Genomic DNA, 12,059 nt, shown 5'->3' on the forward strand with positions numbered 1-12,059 from the left:
AAAGAAACAATTGTCCAGTAGTAGCCAGAAGCTGTTTTGAGGGTTCTTCATTCTTAGATCTATGATCCTCCTTTGCCTATTGTGCTTTTCATTGTAAATCCATCCCTTACTGACATCGCTCTGCAGATGTCTGCAGATGTAACGTTTTTTTCCTTCCTCCAGATGGTTAGGTGCCATCATACTGAGCTTGGCTCCTAGTGGCTCCAAAGCTAAATGCTGTGTTAAATGTTAAAATTCATTTCTGCAGATAATCATACTTAATTCCTGATTTAAGAAAGCCAATATCATTTGAATGAAATTGGCAAGAATGGGAACTATCTAGAGCACTCCTACCCTAGTCCTAAAAACTTAATGCCTAAACTAGCCTTTAATATAAACCCAAAATATAGGGCTATAGTAATATTTTTTAAAAAAACATTCTATCTTTTGAAAAATCTATGGCTTCTTACTTCAGAAGGAACCATATAATGTCAGTTCACTATAAGGAATTCTGGGAAAAATCTGGGTTTCTACCATTCCATGTCAATGAAGAGAATGACCTAGAATAATCCCCCACTCTTCCTACTTTTAAAGAAGAATGAGCAATTGTAGACTAATGAATTAATTTTTCTTTAAGCAAACGTAGCTACTTCAGTGGACATGTCTTATTTCCTTTAGAATTTAATTGGCAGAGTGGTGAATGTGAGCTGTGATAGACTGAATTTTAAAATTAATACTTTGAGGACTACTGAATTATCTCTACACATAGATCACAGAATTATAGGAATGTGCCTGCCTTTGAAATCCATGTGATCTTAAAATAAATAATCAAAATCTGGTACAAACAATTCAGAGCAGAAACTTTTGAAAACCTTCACTAGAGACAATAAGAATCTTCTACATAATTGATTCATTGTCAAACTGCTCTTATCAATAAATATGTTTTTGGGAAAATTCGTTACTCTTAAATTTTATAATTAAAACAACAAATTATTTACTTTGTGGGGGGGACTCTTGAGTTAATTCTACGTATACTTACTTTGTGGTAGTTTCCACTGAGTCTGGTATATTAACTTTAAATTCAAGTTAATGCTTTTAGGATTATACCATGAAATATTACGAAAAGAAACCTGTACCCTAAATTGCTCTTACAATCATGTTCTCAGAAAGTGGACAGGCATCTTGTCAGAGAAAAAGAAATAAAGACTTCTCAGGTGCATAGATATCATTTCAAACAGTATTGCTTTTTGTAGACAAAATAGTGACACTTTCATCATGTTCTCCAGCAGTTTAGAAAGGTGAGAGTACACTATGTAGGAAAAAAGCCAGCTAATCCATCAGGAGGAATTCAATAATTAATGGAAGCTCTTTTCCAAAAGGTTTTAGTCAAGCCACATCCAACTGAATATACTGTAAGCTGCAAGGGAGAAAGAGAAACAGTTCTCTCTCAACAACTGTAGAACAATGATCTCTTCACAAGATATGGACTTAATTTTTTTCATCTTTAAAATGGAAATGAAATCTCAGCTAGAGAAGTAGTTTTATTATATAGTCTGTGCAAGTACATTTTCAAAAGGCAAGGGAGGGAATTTGGGTTCTTTCCCTATTATAGCTAAAGTAATATATAGGACAGTGTAAGAATTAGCCTGGTTTTATGTCACATCAAATTTCTGCTGGAGCAGAAAACCTGGGGTTTTGGGATTGTGCTGGTCGTCAGCTACCAAGTATACACATGGACAGATCTGTCTATTTCCAATTTGTATGTTTTCTCGTTTTGAAACTGTTAATTCTATTACATTTCTGCATATTTTAATATGTAATGACCATTTGCACCCTAATGCTAACATAATTTTCCCAATATACCATATTTATACATTTTTCTTCAGCATGCAACCTTCTCCATTGTCAATTCTTGCATCTGAAATGGCCTGCTGGAAGCCACACTGAACTCTCTGTGGCTATAGTAGACTTTAAGAAGTTATGAATAGAGTCTTGCTTAGTTTTGACTTAAGTGAACAGTTTCATTTTTCACTGCATTTTTCTCTGAAAAATTTAGATTTTGACTTCACTGTTCTATCATGTGGGATAGGAATTGATGTCTGGCATGGATCCATGCTTTTTTTTCTGTTCTTGCACAAAAAGCTGGCAATAGATTTGTTAGATAGCAAGGAAGACACAGGTAGGATTTAGAAGAATAGTGTGCTGTAGCGTCTAAAATCTTGGAAGACTCATATTTTAGTCCAACCTCACCATGAAAAAGCCCTGGAACAAGTCTGGACAAATCATCACCTCTCAGCTTTATAGAACTCTTGTTGTGGGTAAAGTATGGGAATACGATAACTGTCCCTTTCAATAGGGAGGCAGAGCAAGCAGAGGAAAAGAAGACTAAGAGGCAGAATGCGGAAGGATGATTTTTTTCAATCTCCAAAAAGTCATTTCCAAAATTGTCATTTGCACATTATGAAAGGAAAACAACAGTGGCAAAGATTTCCATTAGAATGCACATTTGAATTAATCTATAAATTCAAATTATGGTTTGATTTGAAATATAATGCACGTTATTACAGTAAAGCAGGCTTTGTTCATGTCAATGAAATGACTGCTGTTCTAACTCTTGACAGACAATTTAAAATGCTCTGCTTTCTATTCTAGGTATATGTTTGAAAATGAATTTGGACTAGACAGCCCTTTAAATAAAGAATGTCTTCAAACAGAAGTTCTATTAATTAGTGTTTGGCTGGACAGTTAGGTATCACAAGACAACAGTAGGGTTCACTCTACTCATTTTGGGGACAGAGTTCCAATCTATCCAAATTTCATTCAGATTTTAAATTATTTTTTAAAAAAAACAAACAAACAATGGATTAGACTTGAGGGTGGACAGAAGTTGCATTGTATTATCTTTAAAAATGGCAAAACGATCTCTTATTTAGTATGTTTCTGAAGAGCAGAGGCACTTTGTTTGGTCCTTTCTGGGTTTTTTTTTTTTAATTTGATTTATATGCCGCCCTTCTCTGGAGACTCAGGGCGGCTTACAGTGCGTTAAGCAATAGCCTTCATACTTTTGTATATTTATACGAAGTCAGCTTATTGCCCCCCACAACTGGGTCCTCATTTAACCTACCTTAGAAAGGATGGAAGGCTGAGTCAACCTTGAGCCTGGTAAAATTCGATCCTGCAGTAATTGCAGGCAGCTGTGTTAATAACAGGGTGCTTTAAACCACTGTACTACCAAGGCTCCTGATTTCTGTATAATCATCTCATTTGGTAATATGTTTAAATTAAGAGCAGTAACAATTTGGAGTAACAGCCTGCAGATTTCCTTCCTGCCTTTGATGCAGTGAAATCCCCAGACTTGCTCCCACTTGGACCCAGACAAAAATGGTTTAAATATCTACATTCAACATTTGCTTATAGCAGTCCTCCAAATCACAAGGCCAGCTAACATTCCTTCCTCTTCCTCCCACTGACATTTCAATTTTCTGAACTGCATGGAAGCTAAAGAGGAATTGTCAATCCTCTTTAAAGTTCGTAAACAGCTTTTTCCTGCTTAATTTTCAGTTTTCTTTCCAATCCACCATTGACAAAGATGTTTAAATTAATCTCAGAAAATTCTGCTTCAATTCCCAGTCAGTCTGGGAGATACACAGCAAGACAGAGCACAGGAACTAAGATTGACATTGGTTTTGAATGTATGCCTTGCAGTGTTATCAGGATTAATCCAGTACTGCTCTGTTTCTCTCTCCAGTGGTTTGATGACTATATGAGGCTAGAATTGCTACGAAACTAACTGGATAAATGTTATCCATGGTCCACCCCAATGTATTAAGCATGCTACCTGATAATTTTTCCCTCCAGGGGAACCCATTTCACTTCCACAAGGCAAGCAAGCAAGTTGCCATGTTCACTTCTCAAAGCCAGGTAATGTGTACTATTCAAAGGCCAGTTATAATTTCTATCAAAAAGGTTGTTGTGTAATAATTTGGTGCATAAACATAGTTCTGCACTCGGGGAGGGGGATTAGGGATAAAAAAAGAGCAGACCTAAAATGCAGATGGAGAACTTTTGAGCTTGTATATCTTTCAGATTCTGTTTTTTTCCAATCTTTCACATTAGTTGGTAACTTTAAAAAAAAACTATAAGAAAACCCCTGTTTTTTCAGATACATTATTTCTCTCATGCACATATTGCATGCATTTTGATCTAATCATCTTTGTAAATTATTCTTCGTTATTCAATTATATGTTGTATATTTTTTCACTATTATCTGCATTTTTCCCTAATAGATATGCTTGCAGTTCACCAAACATTACAAAAATGAATATCTTCTTTGCACAATATGGGTTTTCCTTTATCTCCTCTAGTCTCCCCTATATATGTCTCCCAAATCTCTTCTTCAGAAGCAGATGGGAATTCATAAGTAGCTGTAGGAGGCAGGGTTAAAAACCAAATAATTTTTGTGTCTTCTTCAGAGCACAGATTAAGATGTAATCCTTTTTCTTCATTCTGTTTAGGATTTGTTGTTTTAATCGTGAAGTCGTGTCTGACCCATCCTGACCCCATGGACAATGCTCCTCCAGGCCTTCTTATCCTCTATCATCCCTCAGAGTCCATTTATGCTGACTGTTTCAGTGACTCCATCCAGCCACCTCATTCTCTGCCATCCCCTTCTTCTTTTGCCCTCAATCGTTCCCAGTATTAGGCTCTTCTCCAGTGAATCTTCTCCTGTTTAGGATAGCACTACAAAATTCTGAGATATGTATATGCTGAAGGCATATAAATATTGAATTCTGCTATTAATTTTCTATTGTTCTTTGTATGACTATTTCATCACTGTATCAATTTTAACAATCGTGTAATATACTTATGTTAAAATCAACAACTCCCAGTTAGTACCTATATTCTTTTATCTCTGTACGATTGAAACAGTTCAGATAAAGAAGTGCAGTACACAACCAGAATCATAGATATTCTACTGTTTAACTATCATGTGCCTCTCTCTCTCTCTCTCTGTGTGTGTGTACAGTTTTTACAATGATATTTATGATGGTTATTAAGTGAATCATTGCAGTTATTAAGTGAACACTATGGTTGTAAGTGTGAACCCATTCTTCTGAATGCCACTTTTTGTTGTTGACAACTTGCAAAAAAGGTCACAAATTTGACCCACAGGACATTGCAACCATAAATGTGAGTCAGTTGCCATGCACCCAAATTGCAATTATGTGACTTTGGTGGTGGTGGTACAATCGTCATAAGTGGAAGGACCATCCATAAGTGCAAAGACTGGAATTTTTTTAGCACCAGTCACTTAATCAAATTGTTACACGTCAGACTACCTGTAATTTAGGTTGATTACATATCTTCTTATTTTTATAGAGGACAATCCTCTATTCAAAGAGTTGTTAAATGAAAATCTCTGTTTAAAAATATTCTGGTTTTGATTAAATCAGTTTTAAATAGGGCACACCCAAATGGAGAAAGATCAGAAGCTTAGCAACACCTGGATAGCTGAATGAACAGGCACGCAGAGTAACTAGCTGCAATTCCCAAATTACTAAATTATTGTGATTTAAATAGATGTATACTGAGGCATCCTGTATTTCTGTTTAAATTATGGTAACTGTAAGTGTTGCTCTTCTTTTGACAATGACGATGATGATGATCATTACCATGAATCAATCAACTGCAGGGTGAAAGCCTCCAGGGTGTATTGTTAGGGACAGATTTTTTCTTCTTCTTCCCAGCCTAGGGCTAAGAGACAGCCACCCAAATAATTTCTGTGCCTAAGAGAAGGATAGATCCTACCTCCCATCTCTCCACTCATAGTCCAGGACTTATCTACTATCCCATGCTGGCTCTCAGATAGATAGAGACAGAGACAGACAGATGTCAATTCATATTTTCTTCTGTTCTCTTCATTTGATGATGCAGAAGTAGATCTTATAAATATGTGGCACTCAGAGGAAAAACTAGGAACAATGCAGGGGGCTGGAAATCACTTCTTTGCTTCTTCATCTATGTTCCTCTTGAGGTTGAGAAAGCAAGCTTCCTATCCCAGAGGAAATGAATCCAATATTGTTTTCTTTTTCCTTCAGCATTTTCTAAACTCAGCCAGGCAGTTTAAGATAAGTGGCTAGAATAGCTGAGAAACAACCTACAGAGAGCAGGGACAATAAAAAGTGAAGGGAAAGCATGGACAGTGATGACAACCAACATAAAGAGATGCTGTAGTTAGAGTGGGATGTAGCTGACAAAAGCCTGTTAGTAATAGCACTTAGACTTATATACTGCTTCGTAGTGCTTTTACAGCCCTCTCTAAGCGGTTTACAAAGTCAGCATATTGCCCCCAACAATCTGGGTCCTCATTTCACCCACCTGGGAAGGATGGAAGGCTGAGTCAACCTTGAGCCTGGTGAGATTTGAACTGCTGAACTGCAGCTAGCAGTCAGCTGAGGTAGCCTGCAGTACTGCACTCGAACCACTGTGCCACCTCGGCTCTCTTAAATGTTTAGTAGTAGTAGTAGTAGTAGTAGTAGTAGTAGGATTCTAAACATACATAAGGCATTTATTATTTCGATACAATGCTACTTGTACAGTATTGACTAAAGATTATTAATCTTCTAATGTTTAGATAGCTTAGACCATTAAAGGAAACCCACATTCTGATAGAGAGAAGTTCCCTGAGGATGGGTTCCAGCACGAATCTGAAAGCTGGAAAGACTTAAAACTCTGGTCCTGGTGACTGAAGTAGATAGGATCCTGCAACATTATCCTGGGACACATATTTGTCTTCATTCATTAAAGGAAATGCTTAAAATGTTCAAAGTATTATTTTCTTCGTTTGATTGATCCAGGTGGCTAAGAAAATTCTAAGAAATCAATTAAGGGTGACTAGTAAGAAAACAAACTGCACAATTAAGACCACACAAATCCTGGTCTTGCAGACTTCTTTCATTTTATGAAACTGGTTGCCTTAAATACAAGGCTATTAAAAGAGCCATTTCTCTTTTGGTATGTGGTTAGGCATGACCGCAAGCAAATAAAACTTTTCTAAAAAGTATTGTTTCTTGTTAAAAGAATTGTGGTTTCTCATTTGGAAAAAAAAACCCAGATCTTTTACATTGATATAAGTTTGTGGGACCAGAATGCAAGTACCGTAAAGTAGCTGGAACTGCTGAGTTTAATAGAAACATTTTGTGTTTACAAGGAGACATGCTCTTTTTTGAAATTAGAGTTGCAGTAATTTAAGGAAAAATCCACTCCTAAATACTATGGTTTCCTAATTGTTTCCTTGGCAATGAGAGTTTGGAAAGAATATGACATTATTTCATTTAATTTTTAATATATTTTTATATAAAGCTTCATTTTTTTACTAGAGTTGCCTCTCCCCAAACTATAAAAGAATAGCAAGACATACACATCCACACTTTCACAAATATTATCATATGGTTAGGAAAATAAAGCAATATACAATGGAAGGAAGGAAGACTTGTTGAAAAAAATACATACTTAGAACAAATAACGGGGAAAAAAACCATTAGAGGGAAAATTGGTTCCCAATGTCTGCATATTCGAAAACGTATGACCAAAAATGCATACATAGGCACTGCAGAAGGACATTGATACAAATATTATGAAGATCTTTGATTATCAAATTCATAAACTGATGAAGAATCTGAACTGAACAAAATGTTTAAATAGCAAATCTGTCAGGTTTCGAGGTCGTCTCAAATAAATTGCATTTCAAACAAAGTCTTTGAAGAAAAACTCCTATTTATTAAGCACGACATTCTAAATCCGACTCCATAGAAGCCAACACTGACTTCCCAACCCACAACCCTCCCTTTCCGTTCCCCACTCCCCTGCACTCATTGGCCATCTTCCAAGTCATTCTACCCCTAATCTACTGCTCCAGCTCAAAGGAATTTCCCCCCTCCCATCCCATCTCCTAGGGAATATTATCTCCAGGGAAAATAAGTAGGTGAAAAGTCAAACGTCCCTTTCCAGACACCTCCACTCCTCCTTCTTATGTCAGCACTAGAGTAAATGCAGCTTGAAGTGCTGACAAAATGAGGCATGAAAAATGGAATTGACAGGTTTGTTGATCCCTTAGGTTAAATGATGGAAGAATCTGATCTCTGCCTGGGAACACACTCAGTGCCAATTACAGTGGAGCTAAATGGACAATAGTGAGACCTGATTTAAGGTCACGTCTAATGTTGCTCATATTATTTTTTTCTACACTCCATCCCCATCCTGGAGGCAATAACATCAGATCTATGGCTGCACTGAAATAAAATGGTAAATTGCTTACCATGTAACAAAGGGCTGATCCACACAATCAACTTGCCCGTGTTCCAATACAGGCCACTGATAATTTCTTGAGGACAGTACAGAATAACACCATCCTTTATCACATGCATCCCAAAAGGAAGACAACTAATTTTCTACTAAAAAAAAAAAAAAAAGAGGCTTTTTCACTTTGCAACCTCAAGCTGCTTATCTCCCATGGGTAGCTGCAAATGAAGCCTCCTTAAAAAAAAATCTCTTTCTGGGATTTCAGCTCATTCTTCCACTTTGGCCAGAAGGAAAGAATAGATCTGTCTTTTCTTCTTTTTAAAAAAGCCACATGAAAGCTCTAATGTTCTCTTTCTCCTTCCTTCCTTCCTTCCTTCCTTCCTTCCTTCCTTCCTTCCATCCATCCATCCATCCATCCATCCATCCATCCATCCATCCATGGAAATCCATCAAGGGAGGACTATGGAAAAGGGGTCCAATCAGATAATCATTATAGGTAAGCTGTTCCATAATTCCTTTCTCTGGACCTTTCCATCACTGTAACCCAACTGCAATCAAGAAGCATAAAGACTATTTTTTTTCCTACCAGCTACCTTAATTGTTACTCTCATCTGAGCACACAGAGTTCTCAGTTCTCTGTGTTATGACCTATTTTTCCATAGTTAGAGATGTTGCCTATTAATATTTCACTTGCTGTCAAGCGTGTTTCAATTAAAGTTAAGAAGTTCATATCCAAGGAAAGTGTTTTCAGTGAATTAAGAACATGGTAAACATTCCTATAGCCATTTAAGAGATGTTATTTGAAGAGCGTGTTTGGCTACTTCGCTAGGTTTTGGTGGACTGCTTCCGGCATTTTAATTTATTTTGATTTTGTTTTTTATTTATTTTTATCTCACCTTTGTTATTATTTTACAAATAACCTTTATTACTTATTATTTTACAAATAACTCAAAGCAAGCAAACATATCCAACACACCTTCTCCTCCTATCTTCTGTACAATCACAACCCTGTGAGGTGAGTTAAGTTGAGAGAGAGAGTTACTGGCCCAAGATTACTAAACTGACTTTCATAGTTAGGGTAGGACTTGAACTCACAACCTCCTACCTTCGAACTTGGTGCCTTAACTACTAGTCCAAACTGGTTCTTAAGCTAGGGTTGGATTTAAAAAAAACAAACAAATTTATATTCACCACATTCAAAACAAGGGTATCTGAAAACGGATATGTCTTTGCAGTTGAACTTTTCAAATTAATTGTAGATTCCAAATAAATATTTAGATGGAAATGCAGATTGACTGCTATCTTGGATCTTCCATGAAGCTTATTGGATGATATTTGGCCATCTCCTATTTCTTAGTCTAGCTTTCCATGCTGGTTTGGTGTAAAAATAAAGTAAAAATGATTTACTTTGAGGCAAGATGGGAAATGTATGCACCCATGAATGGCCTTAAGGTTTTATTTAATGATGATTTAATGATTTTATTTCAATGTAGTATTTAGGTGTATGTCTTGGTTGTTCTGGATAGGATCAAAATATTAAAATAAATAGAAAAGAACAAACATTGGCAGCATCATTAAAAAATAAATGTGATATCTACGAGAAGTGTTTGGCTAGATGAACATCTGTTAACTACCATATTCCCTAAGAAACTCAAGATGAAAAATAGAGAAGACTTGAGACATATAACAAAAATGTATACTCTCAGTTTGTAACTTTTCACATCTCCAATTTTAACTTTTCACATCTCCAATTTATTCTACTCATTTTTATCAGCCTGCAGCTATTTAATATGTGCTTGCCTAATATAGAATATACATATTTATTGCAACTAATTTTTCAGAATAGTTTTCCATATTTTCTACAAATATAGACATTGCATGCATACACACACACACACACACATTTTCATTTTATAAAACAATGCAGCGCAAATAAACTTCAAGCATCTGATAGTAGAAAACCATATTGTAATAACTTAAGTAAAAAGATGAGGCAGAAAGCTCAAATGCAAACCTCTGAGACGTTCAGATATAAAATGATAATTTCATTTCAGTAATTTTATTGAACTAAGAACTGCAAAATTGTTCACGTATCAATAAAATTGTTCTCTATAGTTACTACAAAATAATGACCAACAATTATGGTATAACCAATAGGGAGCTTCCTCGGATGGCCCAAAAACTATAAGCTCGGCTTCCATGATTTTTGTCCAAGACCTAAGCGTCATCAACAACAGTATGAAGATCTATTCAAACATTGTCTGTGTTCTTTGTTTTTTCTTTTAAGTAAAGATTCCCAAGATAGGAACGCTGGAATGTATTTCTACTGATTTAGCTGAACTGCCATAAAATGATAATTTCATTTCTGGTAATTGGAGAATCCAGTAAAAAATCCAGGAATTGTAGTTGAAGACATTATGGCTTATCTAAGAAATCTTGTTAGATTGCTTTGATTACAGCAGCTAACTAAACAGTTCATTGTAAAATAATAGATTTTCCAGATCTTGTACCTCATGACTAAGTATGATTAGTCATGAGGTATACAATCTGACTAAGTAAACTTGAGTTAAATTGGGAAACAATAGAGAATAAAAGATTAATTTACCACCCCAGATTAATTAATAAAAGATTAATTTAGGCATTCATACCTAAATCCAATTCACTCTTTTTCTTTTACACACACACACACACACACACACACACACACACACACACACAATACATTGCTGCTATTATTTGCAAAAGAGTATTAGAAAGTTCTTTGTTCATCTTTTATATAGTACTCCGTTATCCATTACAGAATCACAGATGTGGAAAATAATCTATTATATGATTCACAAGATATATTGTACTAAAAGCAAACAAAGATAATCAACCAATATTAAATAGACTCCATATTAAATAGTTATTCTGTATTTATTTATCAAACTAAAAAGCAATACCAGAGGTCTTGGACAAAACACTTTTGTATTTTCTCTTTTATAGGGTTAAAAGATTGAGCCCACTATCTCATTCCCTATTTCATTTTTCAGAATGTAACCATTGGTGTTTTAAACAAAACTTGAATGTAGCACTTGATTCAGAACAGTTTGCTCACTTCTGATTTAGTGTAACCCTAAAGGTATAATCGTTTTTTCATAAAGTTTTATTTGTTTCCTTATGGATACATACATGTAAACTATTTTAAGAAGATCTACCTTTTATTGGCCAACAGTTATTTTTAAACTCTCACATTTCTGATTATCATTTTTCTGTGACCATAGAAACCCTATTGTAAAAAGTTTGAATATAGTTTTTTTTATTGAAGGCACATGTGATTGCTCCCTGATCCTTTTATTATTTGAATTGTAAAGAATAGAATTAAATTTCTAATAACTGAGCAATGTGCTGCTGAAATGTATTATCTGAAGCAGCATTGGATAATACTGTAATGTAATGAATTTCACTGTAAAGAATGAGCTTACTTTTGAAATAGATATTGGCTGTGAAGGTAGCAGGACTTGTTTTCATGGCTCACCGAAATAAATTCCGGCTAAATATTGCATTGCATTACTTTTCCTATGCAGCTATGGAGAAAGAATAAGCATGCAATTATATTTGCTTCATGCAATGACTTTGGGAAGGCATAGTGAATGAATGGAAATGCCACACAGAATGCATACTATATGAATTTACAAAAAAAAAAAAACCATGAAGAAACAGCCAGAAGCATCACATATCTATTGCCAATAATTGAGATAGAATGCTTGACGGAAAAGTTATGCAAAAAAATTTTATAA

The 12,059-nt window shown here is 35.3% G+C and overlaps 1 protein-coding gene across 2 annotated transcripts in view; it reads right to left on the minus strand.

The window, feature by feature from the left end:
* The window catches only part of KCNH5 (potassium voltage-gated channel subfamily H member 5), a 207,099-nt gene that overhangs the window by 52,624 nt on the left and 142,416 nt on the right, over nt 1-12,059 (minus strand). The gene's annotated exons all lie outside the window — the stretch shown is intronic.

This window comes from Pantherophis guttatus, chromosome 1, assembly GCF_059756535.1.
Source record: "Pantherophis guttatus breed Tessera chromosome 1, ASM5975653v1, whole genome shotgun sequence".
Taxonomy (NCBI): Eukaryota; Metazoa; Chordata; class Lepidosauria; order Squamata; family Colubridae; genus Pantherophis; species Pantherophis guttatus.